The sequence below is a fragment of the Leucopleurus acutus genome, assembly GCF_964270905.1.
Source record: "Leucopleurus acutus genome assembly, chromosome: 17".
Lineage (NCBI taxonomy): Eukaryota > Metazoa > Chordata > Mammalia > Artiodactyla > Delphinidae > Leucopleurus > Leucopleurus acutus.
In genome coordinates, this window is record NC_139159.1 from 51,158,502 (window position 1) to 51,182,317 (window position 23,816).

General features: G+C 47.5%; 1 protein-coding gene across 1 annotated transcript in view; it reads right to left on the reverse strand.

Annotated features, from left to right (window-relative positions):
- DPYS (dihydropyrimidinase) overlaps positions 1-23,816 on the reverse strand; it is a 151,242-nt gene continuing 127,426 nt past the window's right edge. Inside the window, exons 11-13 of the mRNA XM_082859109.1 lie at positions 7,615-7,780; positions 4,288-4,334; positions 1-113 (exon numbers count right to left, since the gene is read on the reverse strand). The gene's annotated coding sequence lies outside the window, so the exon portion shown is untranslated. The remainder of the gene's footprint in view (positions 114-4,287; positions 4,335-7,614; positions 7,781-23,816) is intronic.

The following is a 23,816-nucleotide window of genomic DNA, read 5'->3' on the forward strand; positions in this document are numbered from 1 at the left end:
CAGGAGAGAGCACTTGGCTCTTATCGCTGGTGCACTGATGTTCATTCCAGGGCCAACACACTGACCTTCAGCTCAGGAAGTGACTTCTTAGTCAATTGCTTCTTTGGAGGGACCTGCCAGGATTTGAAATGAAGCAGCAGTTCTTGTAACATCCAGTCATAAATCTAAATCTTTTTTTTTTAACTGAAGCAAAATAGTGAGATAACTTGACGTTCTGCATGCTTAAATTTAGAACAGATTATAGCAATTGAATACCCACATCATAAGCTGCTTCATTTGAGCACAACACACGTACCCAGGCTCAGCTTCATGTGATTTGAGTCTCGAGAGTGATTCTTCTTCTGCCAAAGTTTTTAAATCTTAGGCTGACTAGTAACTTTCAGCCCAAGGATGAGGCCACCTGTTCTCCAGTCCTGGCCCTCACTTGGTTGAGCAAAGGTGCCTCTCTGGGCCTCAGGAAACCCCTCTCTGTGGTGCGCACACACTGTGTGCACATGGTGTGGTGTGCAATGCCCAGCTCTCATGCCCAAAGGGTATCATCCCAGATGACCACAGATAGTCTTTGGGATGATGTGAGTAGAGAGATCTATGAGATTATATTATGAATCTATGGCTAATAATGGCTATTAATAATAGATGCCACTCACCCAGTACTTCTCATGTGCTGGGCACTGTTGGAAGCACACTTTGTTTGTCTTAATTGCCCTAGTTCTCATTCCTCATTTTACCAATGAGGAAACTGAAGCCCAGAGACGTTAAGTAACTTGCCCAAGCTCAAACAGCTCTAAGCGGGGAGCCAGGATACAAACCCAGGCATGTGAGTGCACCCTGTGCCTTCTAGCCTTTGGGTATCAGCCCTGAGATCTCCCCACCAGCACTGACATAGAGGGATGAGAATGGGACGGAGCTAGAGAGTGATGCTGACTCAAAGATGGCTCCTCGTGGGAGTGATGTCTCTGGGCCTGTCCCAGAGCTGGGGAGAGAGAGACGTGGAGGCAAGAGGGATGAATAAATACAAAATGGGTGATCCAATTTAGAAAAAAATAAATAAATAAATCATTGCCGCCTGACCATGAGCAAGGTGCAGTGTTTTAAAATTTCCCTTTCAAGCTAATTGCTGTAGACCTTGGAAAAATGAATCTAGTAGAAGAAAAAAAGAAAGGCAAAGGGAGCCCAGGGATTTGAGTATGAATATGCAGGTTTGCAACATCTTTTCCCCTTGAAATACAACCTCTTACCTTGGTGGAAAGTCCTGTTACTTTAGCTTTGTCTCAACTCTCACTCTAAAGGCTGGCTGGGCTTGTCAGTCAAGACCATCTGTGCTGGAATGAGGTTTCTTCCAAAGACCTGATTTTGATTTTCTAGGAGCTACACCTGACCTCATACACTTAAAGAGGAACGTCTTCATTTCTGCTTGCTGTCTCCCTTCCTGCCTAAACAGGTGCTTGCCTGATACGCTACAGGCAGGACAGCGGGAGGCGGGTTCTTGGGTTTTCGGAGAAACCATTTCCTTTTCGTAGGACATAGCTGCAGAACCCGGGAAGTGCAGAGGTTCAGCCAGAAGTGTTTGCGGGCTTTGCCTGAGGACAAAACATCCAGGCCAAAGTGAAGCATTTAGTCAAAGCCAGTGGGCCTCGTCTTTCCAACCCTTTCTTTGTTTTTTTCTCCTACTCGGAAGTTGTTAGAATGAATTCACCTTGATTTTGGTGGGTTTCCTTGTGGATATTTGTTTGGACTGACTGCATTCCTACACATGCTTGTCAGTAGTTTCAGCCCTTCTGTGACCTAATCTGGGCCCAACTGATAAATATTACAAGGCGGGTGCTATGAAGATGAGGAAATGGGAGAGAGTGGGCTTCACAGAAAATTATGAGAGCCCCTGACTTCAGAGGCTTCCATTCAAATGAAGCCACCATCTAATGGTTAAATAGATCCATTTAAATAAATGCATAAAGTACAAGAGCGTCATCCCTCTTGTTGGAGCCGGACGATTAAATAAGACTGAATTAAAGATATTATTATTGATAATAATGGTAAACGACACCACTTATTGAGCATCTATTATGTGCTTGGCAACATTATCATGTGGGAGGTACTAGCTCTGTTTGGATGACAGAAAGCAGACCCTGTGAGGTGCCAAGGCCACAGAGCAAGTAGTGGCAGAGACGCAGGTCCGAGTCCACAGTCTGTGCTCATGTGGCCCCAGATGAAGAAAATGAGACACAGATTCTCATGATGTGACTTACTCATGCACGGGTGCAAAACTTGCTAATGAATAAAGCAAAATAATAATAAAATGAGCTGGTCTGAGGACCCGGGATTGTCTGGGTTCAAAACTGAGTTATAAATACAATTCTAATCATGAAACTCTCCGTATGACACTGGATGAGTTACTTAAACTCTCTGAGCCTCTACTTCTTCATCTCCAAAACGGGCTAATAATGCTTAGTTCATAGCATTGTCATGAGGCTTAAATTAGATACACCATGCTATGTGCTGAACTCAGGACTTGGCACATGGTATATAATCGATAATGTTGGTTATTGTGCGGGTCTTCAGGGAGAGCAGGTGACTATTTGTCCAGGGGGCTTTTCTTGACCTTTTACCCTCATGCCTCCACCTCCACTGTTCCCTGCAGGAGTCCTGCAGTGTCAGCCATTACGTTCTTACACTGCTAACTCCCTTGAGGTCAGAGAAGCAGGTGGCTGGGGATGGAAGGCAGTCAGGACCTTGGCCAACATGCCAGTTGAAGGTCCTGGCCAATGGCCTTGACTTTGCCAGCGCTAACCTTTTTTATACCTGACAATGCAAACTACCACGTGTCAGGTCAAGACAAGAACAGGGGTGCAAGGAGACAGCCAGCCCATGAGATAGGAACAGGGGTAGGCCAGAGAGCCCCTGGAGGTCACTTTCAGCCCTATGATTTGATATGGGCATAAAACTGAATGCAATACATTTAACTCTGAGACATTCCCACCTCCCACCTGACCTCGGTCTGGGCAATCTTCCTGTTAGTCAAGAGGACAAGCCATAAATCTCCCTGTGGATGGGAGTGCTGGGCGCACAATAAACTCTGCTGTCTCCCCTGTTTTCCAGAAAGGGTTGATGGATCCTTCCCCTCACATTTAGTTCAGCACAGTAGAATTTCAACAAGACAGAAATAGAAGCCAGAAAGCTTGGTCCTGTCAAAAGCTCTTAATATAATTATGAGAGTCAGGCCTCTGCAGGTACCACCCCCCAGCCCACGAATAATTAGGGTGCGAGAGGCCGGGAACTGAATGGAGGTGGGGGAGGAGTGGGGAGAGACGCAGGCTGAGGACGTTGTGACTAGTGTAATGGCTGCTGCTTCTCTGCTGGGATGCCCCAGTCCTGCAGACTCCCTGGGAATTCTGCAGCTTCATAAAAGCTCCCCTTAGAGCTGGGATCATCCCAGGCAGCAAGTAGTGGCTCTAATAGTTTCAGCTGATGCGTTATGGCTGTCCCGCCTCAGCTCCCTTTACTGAAGGTTAGTTATATAGAGATATGCCCTCATCACCCCCGACATCCACAGTATATGCAGAAAGAAGGTGGCCGGGACACCTAGGCCATGGCACCAGGCTTCGGGTCTGATGGGGACCTCAGAGGCAGGCCCAGCCTGAGCATTCGGGCTACCAACGGGAAAGCAGAGTCCCTCTTCCCTGGAACATTTGCTTTCTGTTTAGTGTTTAATTTTCTCTCTGAAAGGCAATCTATGGAATGGGAAAAAAAAAAAAAAAAAAAAACACCAGTCCCTAGTCCATTCGAGCTTTCTCTTCTCCAGGTTAATTTCCATTCTAATGCTTATGTAGCTCCGGCCGCAGAGTTAGGCATTTGTTACTCTAATTCTGCTGCTATTCTCCCCAGGGTTTGCTGTTTTGTCAGGGGCTGTGCTGTTCCATTTCAGGGTTCGGAGCAGAATTACCGAGCTCAGTGTCAATGGAGGGGCTCAGGAGGGCCCAACACCCAGGGAAGGAGCTCTCCATGGATTCTTTCTTCCCAGCCCCAGAGGGAGGCTGTCCTTTAGCTCTGCTGGCTGCCACCTGGCCCCAGAGCATCTATTCTACACTGGTGGTAAGGTGACAGAGCCCTGTGCTCTGTACATGGAACAGACTTGGGTCCCCAGAACCTGCTCCTCCATGATTCTGCACTTGGCCTCTGTTGACAGCGGTGCTGACGATATCCTTAAGAGACACCTCAGCTTAGTCCTTAAAAGCACTCTCTTGAGTCAAGCTGGATTGCTTTGGTTTGAATCTAAGAACTGCCACTTACCAACTGTGTGACTCTGGACAAGTCTTTTAACTTCTCAGTTTCACCATCTATAAATTGGATACCAACAGTACAGGGCATTAAATGAGTTACCATTGTTGTTAGCATTAAATGAGTTTGTAATAGATATAAATTGCCTGTAAGAGTGTCGGGCACAGAGTCAGGGTCAGCGGGTGGTGGCTATAATCACTATTACTGTTATTAGTCCCTCCTGGGGCTGGCCTGGCTGCAGAGGCAGGAGCTGAGTGCCCAGCAGGATGTGCCCTGCATCTCAGCGGGGCAGGGTGTGAAGGGGTGGCCATCCCTGCTGGGTCCACCGGATGCTAACTGCTTGGTACTCACACACTGGATTCTCCTGGATCAATGGGTGCTTCCATCCCTTCACAGCCTCCATGTTATTCCTCCAACCCACCTGGCCTGGGGACTCCGAGAATGTGACTTCTTTGAGGAGGACAGGCAGGCAGGGAGGAAATCAGGAATTCTGATTCTCATCCTCAGAGGGATTCAGTCCCTAGACCAAGGCCACTCGACTAGTAAGTGGCATTGCAGGAGCTCACACGCACACTGGCTTGACTCCCAGGGGTGCACTTGCCTACGAGGCCCCTTGGGGTGATGACCCTTTGGCCAGGGCCCGCTCTGTGTCATTCCACGCTGTGGAGTGGTGAGTGGTATGAACGGTTCCAGCAGTGAATCTCTGAAAACAGAAGTGAGGCTGTTTCATAGCCTCCAAAGGCTGGAGACAGGCTCTGGTTCGAGACTCCCCAGGAGGGAGAAGCTGGCCGTCTTTGAAGGCCTCACCGAAAGAAGCGCCCAGCCTCTCCAGACACAGGGTGAGCTGTCACCTTCAGGCCGAGTGGAGGACAGAGCCTGAAATGCCTGGTCACCAGTTCCACCCTTATGGGACCCAAAGCCTCACCAATCTGTGCCCCTGCCTGCTGGCAAGGGCAGCCAGTATCAAACCAGGGCCTGCTCCCTGCTGCCCAAGGGCCCTCCCTTCCGGGCACGTGTGGATGAACCCTCGGCTCCCACCAAATGAGCTTCCGGGCAGGAGGATGGGCAGCTGTCTCTGTCAGCCACCCCTCTGCAATTTCCTAACTTGTTTTGTGGCACGCTGCCAGCTGCACAAGTTGGCTGCTACAAAGTGTAGAAATGCCAACTGGAGGTCCACGGGCACATCAGAGCTCCAGGCTGCACTGGGCCTCCAGCAAGCCGGGCAGGGTCCAGCGAACCCCAGGAGTGTGGATCTCCTGAGGGCTGTTCTCGGCCTTGGCGTGGTCAGACCTCCATGTCTGCAACCTGCCCCCCCCGTCCCCCCCACCCCGCCCTGCCCAGGGCCTTCCGTGCTGGACTCCCCCTTCAAAGAGGCCAGGCCCTTCGCCTGCCTGTGATTCTCTCCCTGTTCAGGCTCTGGTTATATCACCTGGGGAACGGCTGTTTTAGGCTGTATTTCCCTAGATCAAGAGTATTCCAGCTTTGTTCCCAGCAGGCCAGGCAGCCCCAGGGTGAGATAAGGAGCTGCCAGTGTCTTTGGTGCTGGTCACTTCCCAGCCATAACCTCCTCAGGTCCTGGCTTTCCTGTGATCCTTATGTACCATTATCAGCAAAGGTCAAGGATCTGGGCCCCTAAGGCATTCCCTTGTCAGTCTAGAGCCTTCACTGCCCCTGTTAAGAGATCCATCTTCCTGAGGCACCTACAGAAGAGGAGGGGTGAAGTGTCGAGGACAGAGCCTGGCTTTGGGGCCAGATCTGGGCTCCAGGACTGGGATGTTGAGTAGCTCTGGGCAAGGGGTAATTCTAGCACTCAGAATGCTCCCCACACAGTAAGGAGAGTGGTAGCTCCACGAACTGTCATTATGTGGGCAGCCCAGGCCATTGTGCACACTCAGTGTTCCTCAGATGCCTGTGAAACGGTTTCCCAGTAAGCCCATGACACCCAGGCTGCTGGTGAGCTTGGGCTCCTGCTGAAAGCAGGCTGCGCTTGTTTGGGAGAAAGGGAAAGGAATGGCCTTGAACCTGGCCGCCTCCGGAAAGAGGTAGCAACAAAATCCAGAGCTTCCCTGAGCAGAAGAGCTAAGCATTGAATGGCATGTGCAAAAGAAAGTGAAGAGGAGATAGCAAGGGCGCCACACATAACTGGCCTATTTTGCCTTTTCGTACATCCTCAGGCAACTTCCAGATTCTGGAGTTTCCTTCCCAGCCACCCTCCGTAGACCCGGCCCCTCACTTTGCACCTCATTCATATCCCGTTGTTTCATGGTCTTGCTCTTTGCAGGGACAGCTGATTCCCAGCGCTGATCCTTGAGACTGCAAACACTTCTCTGTGTTGGGAGGATGGTCGGTAGAAACATGTGGTCTGCTCAAGGCATTCTGGAGGTTCTAAAGATTGGGAGTTCTATGCAAGAATTGCAGGAGGTGGACAGGCAGGACTCCCAGCTAACAAGCCTCCTGGGGCACTTTGGAATCCCACCACAGGCCTCTCTGCTGGCACAGTTGACGACCAGGAAAAAAAGTGAGCAGATGGACAGAGATGTGTGTGACTGAAAGATCAGGCTGTTAGGGCTTCCCTGGTGGCGCAGTGGTTGAGAGTCTGCCTGCCGATGCAGGGGACACGGGTTCGTGCCCCGGTCCGGGAAGATCCCACATGCCGCAGAGCAGCTGGGCCCGTGAGCCATGGCCGCTGAGCCTGCGCGTCCGGAGCCTGTGCTCCGCGACGGGAGAGGCCACGACAGTAAGAGGCCCGCATACCACCAAAAAAAAAAAAAAAAAAAAGTTCAGGCTGTTGGATGCATGGATTGGTCCTCTTGGATCTTGGGAGGTGTGCTGACTGGAAGAGAGGTTAGTCCCACAGAAGAGCCCGGCCCACCACGTGTCCATCTGGCTGTGGGGCCCATACTGCCTCCCCCGGGGGCTGCCTGCATACAGAAAGGCAGGGAAGTCTCAAGGAACAAGATGCACGAGCTGGGCAGGCGTGCAGAAGCCAGCAGCACACCTGGGCTCCTTCCTGTCCTGGGGAAGCCTCACAAGGAAACAGCACCCCATACCCCAATTCTGTCCCGTGAGAGTATCCCGAATACAATCACAGAAGAGGTATGTTGGTGCATTTTCAAGGCTACAGACGTAAATTAGGCAATTTCCCTGATACCTGAACTGCCCCACATGACATTTGATTTAATTCTTCATAACCATCATCAGTAACTACTGATCTCCAAAGCAATGAATGAAGCTGCCCAAGGTTCTGCCGAAGAAGGTGGGTCCTGCCCCAGCCAGAGGTGTTCTGAGCCGCCAGGTGCCACTTCCCAAGTCCCTCCCATCAGTTATTTCTGGCCTTACCTTATCGATCCTTTTAATAGCAGGCAGTAACAATTTATTAGCACTTTTCCAGAGTCTCTGCCTCCTGGCTAGATCTTTTGCCATCCTGAGAGCTGAAGTAATATTTCTTCTAAATCTAGCTCTCCTCAAGGCGCTACAGGAGGCCAGTCTGAGTGAGTCAGGGATGCTACAGAGAAGGAAGAATTAAGACATTTCCGTTTTCCCACTGCTTATTTATGAACAAATAAATCTGTTGGTTACAACTGAACAACTGTATGGGGCTGGGGGGAGGGGACTACAGAGACCAGATGAAAACAAGCCATCTTTGATCTCCCTTTACAGAATTTAATTTTTTTAATTAAAAAAAATTTAATACAGTTTTAAATGTTACTTTCTACTTACAGTTATTACAGAATATTGGCTATATTCCCAGAGTTGTACAATACATCCTTGAGCCTACCTTACCCTCACTACCCCACCCCGGTTTGTCCCCCGCCCCGGTAATCACTAGCTTGTTCTCTCTGTGAGCTAATTTGATTTTCAAAAGTGGGTTAGGAGGTGAAAGGACAGCGCAGCTTGAGCCCGGTGGGTCGGGGGCTGGACTTCCCGGCAGCCCAGCCTCCCTGCCCTGCTCTTGTGACTCAAACTTTTGGTGCTTCAGTTCTACCCACGACCAAAACGCGGTAAGGAAGAAGCCACTTCCCTAACTCATGACCCACTAGTTGATTCCTGACTCCTCTCCTTCCGGAGAATAAAGAACTGCCGGGAAGGCGCTGGCGGCCCGCGCGCCGGCAGGGGGCGCCCGACTGCGGGAAGGAGGAGAAATTCAGGAGTAACTGGGCCGCGGGGAAGGGGCCTCGGCAGCCCTTCTGGCTTCTCAGTTATCCTCCGGCCCCAGCCAGGAAGCAATCAGGGACTCGGCCTGGGCAGGCGTCTGGGGCCGTATAAACTCAAAGCGTTTATCCTGTTGGTGGCTGAAAGGAAAGAGGCCAAGAAGAGGCCAGGGACTAAGAAAGTCCCACTGCGGGACCAGCGCTGCAGGCTTTCGGGCTAGAGTTGCCTTTGGAACCAGAGTGACTGCTTCCCAGAGGAGGGACTGCTGGCCCAAGGCTGCTTCACCCTCCCCACGAAGGCCCTGCTCTGTTACCCCCCAGTCCTCTGCCCAGCACCTCCCACTTCCCAGAGCCGATCCACACCCCAGGCACCAGCTCCCCGCGCGTGCGCAGTGCCAGCCCTTGCTCCCACTATCCACCTGACTCTAATTTGCCCAGTAACAGACGTCACTGTGCTCAGAGCAAAACAGAGGCTCAGAAAGGGTAAGTGACTTGTCCAAGACCACACAGCTAGTAACTGGCTTCAAATGCAGTCCATCTGCTTTATTGTTTACTTATTTTTCCAATATTAATACTATAGTAAGTTACTGACATATTGTTTTATGTATAGGACTTTAATATATTTGTAAAATTATGCAATATATTAAATTATTTTATAGTTAATGACTATTTTTATTATTACTGTTGAGGTTTTATTTCTTTTTCGAATAGGCAGTAGTGCATGCAATTCAAAATTCAAAATATACCAGAGGAATGCAGTGAAAAGTCCCCCACCTCAACCTTTGTCTTTCAGCCGCGCAGGTCCCTCCTCTCCTCAGGAGCAACCACAGTTAATCTGTTTCTTGTGTATCTTTTCAGAGACAGCGGAATAGATAAAGATCCAGGGGTCCACTAGCCAAAGAATGTAGGCAGCCTCTAGAAGCTGCAAAAAGCAAGGACACAGATTCTTCTCTGGGACCTCCAGAAAGAGAAACAGCCCTACTGACCCCTTGATTTTAATCCCTTAAGACCCACTGCAGACTTCTGACCTCCAGGATAATAAGGGAATAAATCTGTGTTGTTTTAAGCCACTAAGTTTGTGACCATTTGTTACAACATCTATAGAAAACTAATATGAGTTCCCAGCTTATGACTTATCAAATAAATATTAGATTAAATATTTAAATAGCAATACCATACAAACAAGCAAACAAAACTTGTGGGGAGAGTAGATCTTATAATTATGGCTTCAAAGACAGAGTGAAAGCATTTGTAAAAACCTCTATATATTAAAAATAAACCTATAAATGAAATTATCATGCAAGTTACAAACTGGAAAAATATTTGAAATGTATAAAATGAACAGAGAATCATCTTGAATGGTAAAGTTAAGGGTGATTTTCTACAATGAATATGCTTTTTTTTTTTTTTTGTAAAGAAGATACATATTTCAACAGAAAGAAATTGTTACTGTGGCAGTTGTATTAAAAATGAATTAGAGACAAGTATGGGCACTTCACCAAAGAAGATATAGGGATGGCAAATAAGTGCATGAAAAGATGCTCCACATCATTAGTCACTAGACAAATGCAAATTAAAACTACATTGATACACCACTGCACACCCATTAGAGTGGGTTAAATTAAAAAGACGGACCATATCAAGTGCTAACGAAGACATGAAGCCACTGGAGCTCTCACACTCTGCTGGAGAGGATGTAAAAGGGTGCAACCACATTAGAAAACTTGAAAGATAAGCAGACACCTACCATACGATGCAGCCGTACCACTCCTAGGTATTTTCCCCAAAGAAATGAAAGCATGTGCCCATACAAAGACTTATATGCAAATGTTTATAGCAGTTTTATTTTTAATAGCCCCAAAGTGGAAACAACCTGTCCATCAACAGGTTTCTGGATAAACAAATTGTAGTATATCCATACAATGGAATGCTACTCAGCAATAAAAAAGAACGAACCATTGATATCTGCAACAACATGGAGAGATGTCAGAATAATTACACTGCATGAAAAAAGACAGACCAAAAAAACAAAAAAGACTACATACTGTATGGTTCCATCTATAAAATTCTACAAAATACAAACTAATCTATAGAGGCAGAAAGCAGACCAGTGGTGGCCTGCGGATAGGGTTGAGTGGGGAGGGGCAGAGGGGAGAGAGGGAGGGGTCACAGTGGTGCACAGGGAAACTTCAGAAGGGGTGGGTATGTTTACCATCTTGCTTGTGATGATGGTCTCACAGGTGTACACAGACATTGAAACTCATCAAATTATGTACAGTTTGTTGTATGTCAATTATACCTTAATAAAGTGGTACTTGAAAATGGCTTGATCTTGGAAAGAGATGGAAGACACTTAAATACATAACACTAAGTGAAAGAAGCCAATCTGAAAAGGTTACATACTCTATTATTCCAACTATATGACATTCTGGAAAAGGCAAAACCAATGGAGGCCATAAAAAGATCAGTGGTTGCCAAAGGTTGGTGGGGAGAGAAGGATCGACAGGCAGAGCCCAGAGGATTTTTAAGGCAGGGAAATTATTCTGTCCGACTGAGTATCCACTATAATGGTGGACACATTTGTCCAAACCCATTGAATTTACAACACCAAGAGTGATTTGTAATATAACCTATGGACTTTGGGTGGTTATGACGTGTCAGTGTAGATTCATCAGTGGTGACAAATGTTCCGCTCTGGTGTGGGATGTCGATGGTGAGGGTGGCTTGTGCATGTGTGGGACAGGGTGTACGGGAGAAATCGCTGTACTGGCTGCTCAACTTTGCTGCGAACCTAATACTGCTCTAAAAAGTAATGTTTCATTTTAAAAAACTGGCTTGAACCATTGAATATGTTTTGTCTCTTATCAGGGCTCTGGGGGCAGAGGGGGGTCAAGGGTTTGTTCAGGTGCTACAGATGCTACTGAGGACACAGATGCTTCCCATCTTTGGGCGGTGTCTCCCCTGTATGGTTCCATCTATAAAATTCTGTTCTCTCTGGCACTCCCTTCCTCCACCCTCTACCCCAGAGGGTTCAGTGATGCTCACTGGGGTTCCCACAGGCCTTTCTATATAACTTCATTGTCCTTCTGTCTAGACTGCCTTATGCGGGCACATGTCTTAACGGCCAGACATGAGCTTCTAGAACCACTCCTCTTTCATTAGGGGTGTCCCGGGACCTAGCCCAGTTATGCCTGAAAAAGTGAACTTGAATAGGAAGAAAAGCCAATGGAGCTAGAAGAGGTCCCGGAGAGGACATAAGGCAAAGGTGGGCGGTGGGAGGCGGTAGGCTAGGAGCGGTGTCAGTACAGAAGCGAGTACTAAACACTGGAAGACTTCAGTACTGAAGCAGCAGAAATGATCAAGATCTAGAATGACAAAGGACATCACTTGGATGAGCTCAGAAAAAATAGACCTGGGAATATCGCTCTGAAATTAAAAGGAGAGAGTTTTAGAACAGAGGTGGCACAGCTGGCCTCATGGGACAGAATTCTCTGTTCATTCAACATATGGAACTTATTATCTCGAAGAGGTCATTCAGGGAAGACTACAACAATTTTTAAGAGGTTAAAAGCTACTAAATGGACAAAGTGACCTCCCTTGTTAATGCCAGACCCCGCAACCTCACAAAACACCCTCTCCCGATCTCAGTTCTCCAGAGGTATCTTTGGGCTGGATGAATCACGTGCGTCTGAAGTGAGCCTCAGATTAGCCATGCTTCATGGCTCATCAGATCGAAAGTCACCTCTGTGGGGCAGAGATTCCTGATAGCAGGAGAAAGAACAGGAGATGCTCCTGGGCCCAGGATTGTACAGTCATTGCAGCAGTGACTGACTCTTCCTTGCCGGCCATCCCAGGCAGAATCCCAGAGACGCCCTGGAAGTTCGGGCCCCAGTCTTAGTTGGCTGGTGGCCAGCAGGCCCTAGCATTGGAATCAGGATGGTTCCTGCATATCAGGACCATTGCTGTTCTGAAGCCGTTTATCTGCGGCGTACAGACGCTCTCTAAAGAGTCCAGCCCACTGATTGCAGACTGAGAGTCTTTAAGGAACATTTGAGCTGAATCGGGTTGAGATTCTCCGCTGAGCATAGCTTTTCTATTCTCTAAGTTCACTGGAAGCACCGGAAAGAAATCTTGCAGCAATAGCTGAATCTCATTCACCTGCATCCCAGCCCCCCAGCCTTAAGCTGCACCCAGGTCTAGGTGTCTCTAAGGTCTAAACCCAATTGGCCATTTCCTCCCACGCCCAGCTTGGGCATTGCCAGGCGGCTCTCCAAACCCCTGGCTGCCCGTGATGGGCCCTGGGGTCTGGGGTCCTCCCCCCATCCCAGTACTTCTTCCAGCAGCTGCTCCCAGATTTGCTCTCCTCGACCCAGCAACCTCTGTCTCCTTCCCTTCTCTTTGAGCAGAAGGCCCCCTCTTCTCTTTCCCCAAGAGGGCTGAGACCATCCTCACCAGCTTTCTTCCTTTTCTCCTCATCTGATCTCCTTTGTGAGCCTGATATGTTAAGTTTTCTCTGTTCTTCCAAAAACCAAAATCACTGCCTCTCTAGGACTTGCCTTCCCCTCTCCGTTTCCGTCCTCAACACAGCTACACAGTAACCTTTGGCTTGCGCCTCGCCTCCTCCTGGTTCCCTCCCCCACCCCTCTACTGAAATGGCTCCTCCCAGAGCACCAGTGACCTCCTGGTCACCAAAGTCTAGGGCCATTTCCAGGACTTTGTTCTTTTTCCTGCCCTCACGGTCACCAGCCTGCTTCCGACTCTCCTTCCCTGACTCTTCCCTGTCTTGGACCCCCAGCATTGCTTCCGATGACCCAATCAGCCAACCGCACTGCACTCCGGACCTTCTTGTTTGAATGAAAACATCTTGCTTCAAGGGCTCTCGTTACCTTCTGGACTAAATCAGCCCCCTGACATGATGGGTTGTCACAGATGTGGCCCCGGCAGGCTTGCCTGCATCACTTGTGACCGCTTGTCCCTAGCCCCTTATACTTCAGTCACATCCAGATTTTTGTAGCCCTCTCATTGGTTTCCATAAGCTTGCAGGTGCTCTTTCCTCTGTCTGGAATACCTCTCTTCCCACCACCACTCGCCTCTCCCCCTCAGTGGAGGAAGCCGTGCTCCTAATACTTTTCCTGAATGTGTTCTATGCGCTTAGTGACTCGGCAGCAGCCTCAGCCCTTTGAGTGCCAGGAAGGTACCCTGTAGCCTGGTACGCAACAAACAGAGATCCTCAGTCTTCTGCTTCCACACTGGCTCCCTCTGAAAATCCATTCCGTCTCACAGTTTCAGCTTGCAGCTCAATTCAGCAGAAATGCTTGGATGCTACCCTGCAAGCACACGTTGGGCTAATTCTCAGCTCTCCGCCTTTATACCTCACGTCCTCTCCTAAGGCCAGACCCATGTTCCTGCCTGTTCGCAGGATGGAAAGTTCTGATCAGCACTGATTGCTTTCCTCTTTCTCCCCCAGCTACCAAATTCTGTCCATTCGCCCTTCACAGCCTAAACAGACAAACAAGCAAAACAAACAAAGCCCTATGCTTTGTCTTTCCTTTCTAGTACTCAATCTGGTTGTGACGGTTCATTTTCTGTGTCAGTTTGGCTAGGCCACAGAACCCATTTGGTCAAACATGAATCTAGACGTTACTCTGAAGATGTATTTAAGATGAGATGAACATTTAAGTCAGCAGACTTTGAGGAAAGCAGATTATCCTCTCAAATGTGGGTGGGCCCTGTCCAATCAGTTGAAGGCCTTAAGAGAAAAAAGACTGAGGTCCTCCGAGGAAGAGGGAATTCCACCTGCAATCCACCTTTGGACTCCGGCTGCAACATGAACCCTTCCCTGGGTCTCCAGCTGCCAGCCCACCCCGCAGATTTTAGATGAGCTGCCTCTACAATCAATCACGTGAATCAGTTCCTTAAAATACACCTCTTTCTCCCCACACACACACCCTATTGCTTCTGTTTTTCTGGAGAACCCTGACTAATACGCTGTTCTGCCTCCTAACTCGGCTCCCTGTTCCTGCGTTCACTCCCCTCCAGCCCACTCCAATGATGCTCGCTGAGTTTTTTTGTAATGTTAATTTGCTCACAAAATTTGCTGGAGCCCCGCTGTTTATCAGTGCATGGCTGTGTTTCCCAAACATCAGATGTTTGCGTATCTTCACCACATTTGACATGAGTTCTCAGTGTCTCGTCTATACAGTCACTTGTTTTAGGTTTTACTTTACACTGACCCTTCTCAGGGGTGTTTGCATTTTGGCAGGAATGTGTGAAATTTGTTTTTAACTTTTTATTTTTATTGGAGTAGAGTTGATTAACAATATTGTGTTAGTTTCAGCTGTACAGCAAAGTGATTCAGTTATACATATTCATGTGCCTATTCTTTTTCAAATTCTTTTCCCAATTAGGTTGTTACAGACTACTGAGCAGAGTTCCCTGTGCTATACAGTAGGTCCTTGTTTGTTATCCATTTTAGATATAGCAGTGTGTACGTGTCAAACCCCAACTCCCTAACTATCCCTCCCCCTTCCCTCCCCCCTGGTAACCTTTAGTTCGTTCTCTAAGTCTGTGAGTCAGATTCTGTTTTATAAATACGTTCATTTGCGTCATTTTTTTTCAGAATTCCACATATAAGCAATATATTATGATATTTCTCTTTTGCCGTCTGACTTACTTCACTCAGTATGACAATCTCTAGGTCCATCCATGTTGCTGCAAATGGCATTATTCCATTCTTTTTAATGGCGGTGTAATATTCCATTGTATATATGTACCACATCTCTTTATCCATTCATCTGTTGATGGACATTTATGTTGCCTCCACGTCTTGTCTATTGTAAATAGTGCTGTGATGAATATTGCGGTACAAGTATCCTTTCGGGCCATGTTCTTCTCCAGATTTATCCGAGAGTAGGATTGCAGGATCATGTGGCAACTCTATTTTTAGTTTCTTAAGGAACCTCCATACTGTTCTCCATAGTGGCTGCACCAATTTACAGGAATGTGTGAATTTTTAAGATAAAAGCTCTTGCAGTCCCAATCAAAAGGTGAAGAGCAGTTCTGTGGAAGGGTTTTGAGCTTTCCTAATTCCCTGCCACCACGCAAGCTGGTCCTCTTGACTTGAAGCTAAATTTCTAAGATGGAAGGTCCCAGCAAGATTGAGATGCGTGGGACTTCCCTGGTGGTCCAGTGGTTAAGACTCCATGCTCCCAATGCAGAGGGCCTGGGTTTGATCTCTGGCTGGGGAACTAGGTTCCCGTATGCTGCAACTAAGAGCCTGCATGCTGCAACTAAAGATTCCGTGTGCCACAACAAAGATCCCGCGTGCCACAACTAAGACCCAGCGCAGCCAAATAAATAAATACATATTACAAAAAAAAAAAAAAAAGATTGAGACGCATGACACAGATTACTACACCTCTCTTGAGTCATCAAGGCAGAGGTGGCTCCTTCATGCCACGTGTCTCTTCATCTGAGGTTGGGAGTGGAGACGGTGAACGTTTGGTTCCCACCTCTGGGGGTAGGGATGGGGGTGGGGAGTATGAATGAAGGAAGAGGAAGAGGGCGAGAGACCACCCAAGTTTTCGTAACTCACTCTCTGACGTTTGAAAATACCCTATTTCATTATTTTCTAGGATTGATTTCTGCAACATCTATTCCGAGAAAAATATTAGAAAGGAACATGTAGTTTCTTTGCACCAGTTATCCCCTTTGTCAATATTAAACGACTTAGTCACTTCTCTGGGGAATTAAAGAGGTTGATTCATGGCTATGTGACCCTCTTGTCACTTCTGGTTCCTTTTTCCTTGTTCTATATCAACACTCAGAGCCCTAGGGAAGGGCATTTTTGCACTCAGAGAAGAACCTGAGAGGAGCCTGTAAGTAAACTTTCAGAATAATCTTGATTTTGAAATTGCTTTTTTTTAGTAAGAAAAAATTAAGTATTAGTAAATTGGGATAAACAGTTGAGACTAGAGGAAACTTTAAACCTCTGCCTCTATCCCCGACAGTTTACCTATGTACAGAAATATCAGAAAGTCTCTGTTAACGTTGATCTGAGGGATCTGAATCCCTCATCTCAGGGAGGACTGCAGCCTGAGCATCTTCTTAACAGAACAGCTGTGTGGACGTGGGCCATCCCTGGCTTCTGAAGAATTGATCTGTTAGCCAGGCCTCGGGTCACAGAGAGGAGCAGGGCTGGCTCGGAAAGGCTGCCAGGCCTCGCACACAGTGCCATGCTGGGCTGAATTGTTCTGTAGACACTCCTCTGTTTACCCAGTAGCTTTCATTAATCTTTCCTTCCTTGTGTGAAGGGTGCTTTCAGAGAGGAAGGCGTTCACTGGCTTTCCCAAGGCAAGAACGAGGAAAACAAAATTATGAGGAATTCATTTCACCTCTTGGCGCTGCTCGAGCTACTCTGGCAGGCTCAGAGAACACTGCGTTCCCGACCAATTTGTAAGTTTGCAAGAGTTTTAAAAAAAGAAAGAAAGAAAAAGAGAAAAGGACAAGAAACGCTCCGTCCTCCTTTTGTCCCCCTTACGGGTGCTGGGCTTCTGCAAAATGCCAGTGCCCAGAGTGGGCGCAGCCACTCTCCTTCGCCTTTATTTCAGAGACTGTGGGCTGGCAGGACCCAAGGGAGCTGTGGTCCCCAGAGGTGAAGTGACTTATCCAAGGTCACATGCAGGCCAGACCACAGGTCTCCTGTCTCCCTGCCCCGTGGTCTTTTTCTATCCCACTCTGCCCTTTCTCCAAATTCCCTTTAAAATGAGATTCCCATCAAGTCCTGAGGTCAATGAGAGGCTGATGTGTTCAGACTAGGTTCCCACAGGGGATTAGCAGAGCCGGTTGGAGGAGCGGAGATAGAACGTCGGCAGTCGGGTTTATTTTTCCCCAGGGTGTCTGCAGACTATACCTGGGCTTGTTGAGCATAAGCCATTGGCTTCTGCATGGGGAGCATGGTCAGAAGGAGCTGGTCTCACTTACTGGAAATCTCAGGATGTCTGACAAGGCGAGTGCTACCCACTTGGGGAAGGAGGGGAGCAATAGGACCGCATTGAGTTCCTTGTCCTCTGGGTCCTTCCCCAAAGAAGGCTGCACTGGTTTCTCCTGCAATTGCAAAAGCTGTGATCCTGTGGGTTTCTGTCTGCCAGCGCCAGAGCGACACTGGTGATGTGCTTCTTCAATATCCCCTCAATCTTGAAGGCGCCCAGGGTGGGCCACTTTGGAGGCTCTAGTTATTATTGTCACAGCTGCTGACTGGGCCTTGTATCTGAAGCAAGGATGCGTTCTTTGCACCTTGAGAGTTAATCTGTGCTCAAAGGAATCACAGGACAACACAGGAATGTTCATCGCCTGACTCCCCAACAAAGTGGGCGAACAGGGCTCTGGGGCTGGGGCTGGGGGCTGGGAGCCTGTGTCCTCCGTGCCAGGGCTTTTGCTGCTGCCACTGACGTTTAATACCCCCCGGGGAAAACAATCAAATCCACTGCGTATGCACCTCACAGCCGGCGTTTGCTGGTGTGCGCAGGTTGATGGAGAAGCCTGGCCGCTTCTGTTTCCCATGGCAACAGCTCAGCTCTGCGTGAAAGCAGATGTGTGGGCTCAGGCTGGATACACAGGCCGCACAGTTCTGCCTGGCTCCGGACTTGGACCAGGAGCTTCTCATCACTGCCCCCGTTCCTTAACTTGTTCCCTCCCACCCAGCCACACAAACATTCCTTTCATCCCGTGAAAGAGATTTGGGTCCTTGGTGATATTCTCCTGTGAACTGCAGCTGTGGTTTCCTGGCCCCGGGTTGTGGCACGAACTAGAGTTTAGGGATAGAGGCAGAAGAGTGGTAATTATTCTTGGGATATTGCCGTTGATAAAAGCAAAAAAGCAGGTACATGGTCCTGGGGAGACACTGATGTTGAGATAAACATTGTTGATAATGGAGGCACCGTAAAGAGAGACTGCAGGTTAAGCGATCAGGTGAGCCTTTCAGCTGCCGCTGGAGGAAGCGATGGAGAGAGAGGGAAGGGCTCGGTCCAGGAGAGCAAGAGAAGGGGATAAAATAGAGCTAGAGATCTTTGGGGAAAAAATATTCCCAAGGCATAGAGAAAAACCTTTATGCATGAGACTGGACTCTGGCCTACAGCATGATTTTAAAAGGTACCAGGGAATAAAAAGAGGGTAACTCAGATGACTGGAGAAGGAGAAGGAGAGGAGGACGGCCGGGCAGAGAGAAGAGGGGGAAGTCACGTGAGGATTTCCCCAAACACCAAGGGTTGCAAACTGACAACCAGTAGCCAAAATCGGTGTCAGACTATTTAAAAATAATTTGAGCCAAGCTTCTTTTTTAATCAGAGATGCTACCCAAAGAAAATTAGATTTCTGGTTTTTCTTAAAAAAAAAAAAAAAGTCAGAAAATCTGGCAACACTGGGTCTGTGTACAGCCTCGAAGAAAATCTGCTGGGCTGGAGCTACTGCTCCTGCAACTTCAGCTGGGACATGGGCTCCCAGCCCCCCAGGACCCACTGCCCACACCCCTGCCCCCCAGGAAGTCTCTGTATCTCCTGATTTTCTTCACTCTTTACAGTGCCTGTCTGACCCCTGCAGGCATGTAAAGGCTCTGTGCTGCCCACACTGCCCTAATTTACCAGCAAAGGGAAAGCCCCGACCCTAACCCCCAGCTCAGCAGAGAAGGTGGGGACCAACACTGAATGCTGCTCTCATCCCCTGACGCTGAGAGAGACGGTTCAGTTGAGAACGAATGCCCTGCAGCCTAGGCCTCAGACCAGGATGGGCCTGACACCGATGGAGATCTATAGTCAGCTCTGGAGGGTTCAGTTAGGCTGTGCTGACAGAGGAGGTGGAGGACGCCCCATGCACATGACAACGCAAGGAGAGTTTATACCTACAGTGTTGAATGGCATTTCAGGATTCGCACATGATTGGGATCTGGGAATACATTTCAACCAAATTTAGAAGCTACTCTTTGAGGATCATGGTAAAGAGAGTCTGAGAAACTTGCCTATCCTGAACCCTCAGTGCCACGTAAACACGGGTTAGAATCCTGGCTCTTCTACTTACTCGCTGTGTGACTTTGGGCAAGTTATTGAACCTCTCTGAGCCTCAGTTTCCTCATCTAAAATATATCTATATAATCATACAGAGCTACTGTGAAAATTAGGAATAATGTATTTTGGATGCCGTTAACAGTGGCCAGACGCTTGGTAACAACTTGGTAACTATTATCTATTATTATTACTATTTTGCTTGTCCACTTTTCTAATTATTTATTTTATGGTGCCTGAAGGCAAATTTGGTATGTGGGAAATTTTAACTCCGTTGCTTAGGAACTCTGGTAGGAATTTTAAAACAGGTTTCATGAAAAGTCAGAAATGAGATGTTGATGTGATGGGAAATGTGTCACATTGTGGGAGAAAACTGGGGTCTCCCTCCCACTTCTGCCTCTAGTCCAGGACAGCCTCGGCCAGCCCAGTAGCCTCCTTGGGTTTTCGTTTCCTCATCTGTGGAAACCAGCCGGCCAGGTGTTGCTCATCTAGAACTGTGCTGTTCAGTAGATAGACACCAGCCGCATGTGACTGTTTAAATTGAAATTAATTAAAACTAAATAAAGTTAAAAATTCAACTCCTCAGTTGCACCAGCCCTAAGTGCTCAGTTGTCACATCAGGCTAGTGCTGACCATGTTAAACAGCACAGATACAGAACGTTTCCATCACCGCTGAAAGTGCTATCAGACAGTCCTGAATGCTAGAGATTGCTACGCAGTGCCTGGTTCTCAGACGAGCAGCCTCAGTACCACCTGGGACTTGTTAGGAATGCAAACTCTCAGGGGCCAGTCTAGACCTTTGAAACCAAAATCTGCATTTTGACAAGACTCCCCCAGTGATAACATACTCAAGTTTAAGAAGCTCTGACCTATAATCTTTCTTCCAGCTCTAAAAGTAAAATTTAAGAATCTGGGTATCTGCCTGAAAAAGTCTTTGAGAAAGGAATAAGTAACCAGCTTGTCCAAATCCTGATTCCCTGATTTTTCTAAAAGGAAAGAACTGGGGCCATCTGAAGAAAGAAAGTTCAGCAGAATGACTGCACCTCTGCAGGAGCAAGAGGATAGCAATCAACAGACATCTAAAGGCAACGCGTCAAATATCAGTGCTGGGAAGGTGGTGCAATCCACCTCCTGCCTCTGAGCCTCTCATCGTTGGGACAGTGCAGCCTTGCCTAAAGAGCTTCAGAGAAGGGACATTCTCAATTTGCTGTGGCAGCAAAGAAACAAGAAGAAATGGGTTGCATTTCCTAGGCACCTTATCTCCAGGGCATCTTAACGTGCTTGCCAAAGCTTCCCTCCTTAAACATCACCAGGAAGGAGCTCAGGCAGGTCTTTTATTCAAGTAGGGAAAATGAGGAACAGAGATTGGTGAAGAAATCAAGGCCACATTCAACAGCGACAGGAAGTCAAGGCCACGTTCAACAGACTGGAACACCAGCCCTGAGCTTGTGGTCCAAACTCGCCTCTGTGGCTTGAGCTATAAGATAGGAGAGAAGGCATTTGGTCCTCTTGCTGCAGAAAGTTTTGATGTCTTTTGGTGACATGCTGTTTTCAGCACCAAAACAAAGGGGAATAATATTAGATCTTTTGCTTGTTAAGAAAATATGTGCCTCTTACAAGACAAAATGGCAGTAATATATCTTATTTAATTGTTATTAGATTTTATTGCCGAAGGCTAAAATTTTAATGTATCCATAAATCTGTTTCTCACTTGCAGAGAAATCTCTTTATAAAGAACACACTGTACAAGGATGAAGGCAAAAGGAGGGAAAAATGAATCTAAAATATGCATTATTAATTTTTTAGAAAGCAAGCAACATGGTACCTCATAAAGGATATTAGAAAAAAATAAGACAGCTGGGATTTTGGATTTGCTGTAGAGAAAAATCTGCTGATTTGAGAAACATTCTTACAGGGTACACTATTTTGATGCAAAAAGAAATGAGCAGATAGAAATGGGTTTGTGATCTACAAATCAGCTCTTAAACAGTCACTGGCAGAAAGTGGGATGTGTTTCCAGCAGACACAGTGGGCTGAGCACCCTGTCACATGACGCAGAGCCGTGGAATCTGGGCATGGCTCAGGGGGCAGGGAGACCGGGTCTGAATTCTGCTATGCCACCTACTCTCCGTGTGATCGCTGACACATTTCAGCAAGCACCCTGAGCCCCAGTGTCCACTGTGTGAAAAGCAACCTCCAGAGGCTTTAGGGAGGATGCAGGGAGATGCTACATATAAAGTGCTCCTAGGACGTAATAGACAATTATTATCTATTAGTGTACCAATTACTCAGATAATGGTTTGGGGTCAAATCCAAAGCCATACCGAAGAAAGCAAATGGGGACACACCTAGGAGGAGAGGCAGCACCTCCCAGTTTGCTGTGGTGCTGGCTGTCCTGCCCAGTGTCTGCCTGCTCTCCGCTGACTGATCAAGTCCTCCGACCCAGGCAAGGAAGCAGGGCTGACTCGCACTGGCAAGGCTGGGGGCAGTTTAGGAGCACAGGGGCTATCAGTGATTCCTGGGGCTCAGAGAGGCACAGGAGTGGAGTTGGTGCACAGGAGTACTGCCAACCTCCAAATCAACCTCCAGTTCTGAAAGGAAGCAAGCTTGCAGGAAAAAAGAACTCTGTTCTTTTGCTGGTCCCCATTCAAATGTCCACTTCTTCCAATGTGCTTTCCTCCGGATGGAGTAAAACCACCTTCTTAGGGAGGATCTTGAATCTTCTATAAGGCCAGTCCCACATGGTAATGACCCTTCTTCAACACGACGTCTCCCCGTCTCTCTTCTCTGCACGGAACTTTCCCATTCAGATTACATGCAGCAGCTGCAAGCCCTCTATATTATTGCTGAAGACATTTCCACAGGTTTGTTCCTAACCTGCCTACTTCCCCATCTCATTTCTGTCCTACATTAACCCCCTTCCACCCGAACCCGAAAAGAGAGCCATTTCTTCCCTTCAGCTTGCTCAGTTCATGCCCTCCCGCCAGTGACTGAATACCTTTCTCACATTACCAGTGTAATTCACTGGCTCAAACGGTATTAAGCTACTCCATAAATCCAGCCCCAAAATATCTGATGTGAGAAGGGATTTATCTGAGAGTGTTTAACAACTGATCAATGTCTTTGTTAAAATTCCATGCATAAGGTATAATGCTCATTAGATATTTTCATGTCAATTAAGATAGCTCAAATTTATTTTGTATCATCCCAAATGAACCCAAGGCTCTCTGAGTGCATCACACGCCTAAATCTGCATGACTGACAGGGCAGTAGCAGCCCCATAGCACCTTCATTTTAGATCCGGGAAAAAAGAAAAGATGATTAACTCGGTGACAGCTTATTCTCATTTTCCCTGTAAGATTCTCAGGAGAGAACTGCACTCAGAGGTTAGGAACGAGGGAGGGAAGGCACAATGGTTACAGAGCTGAATACAATGGCCTCAGTCCAATGCCACGTTTAAGTTTGGATGCCTTTGGTTTGCTTACTTGTCTGTAAACTTAGAGCACAAGAAAATAGATGACTGTCAGAAAGTGATCTTATATAATGCAGTTCGTTGAAATTTCAGCCTGTCCATCAACCTAAGGTCTGTTTCAGTTAATAAGACCCATGGCACAGGACTGCTGCTTTTATCAGTGAACAATCACTGTGCAAAAAAAAGCAGCACATAATTCAGGGGCTCAAAGTGAATAAGCGTTTCTTATTGCTCAAGTATCTGTGATCAGCTGGTGGCTGGGGACCGGCTGGTCTAGGATGCCCTATTTCACATATATGGCAGTTGACTAGCTATTGTCTGAGTTGATGGAATTGACTGGTCATGTTCCTCTTGTCATTCAGCAGCCCAACCTGGTATGACAGGATGAATGTCCCCACCCCCCCTAGCCCCAGCCAAAGATGTCCATGTCCTAATGCCCAGAACCTATGACTATGTTACCTTTCATGGTAAAAGGAACTCTATATATGTGCTTGAGTTAAGGATCTTGAGATGGAGACATTATCCTGGATTCCTTGGGTGGCCCCAGTATAGTCACAGGGGTCCTTTGAAGAGGGAGGCAGGAGGATCAGAGTCATGAGAGAAGATATAAGGATGGAAGCAGAGGTCAGAAAGAAAAGAAGATGCAACATTGCTCTCTTTGAGATGGAGGAGAGTCCACAAGCCAAGGAATAGAGGTGGCCTTTAGAAACGGAAAAGGCAAGCAAATGGATTTTCCCCTAGAACCTCCAGCCCTCTGCAGCCCTCTGGACAAGTTTTAGACTTCTGACCTCTAGAATTGTGAGAGAATAAATATGTGTTTCTATAAGCCACTAAGTCTGTGGAAATTTGCTACAGCAGCAATAG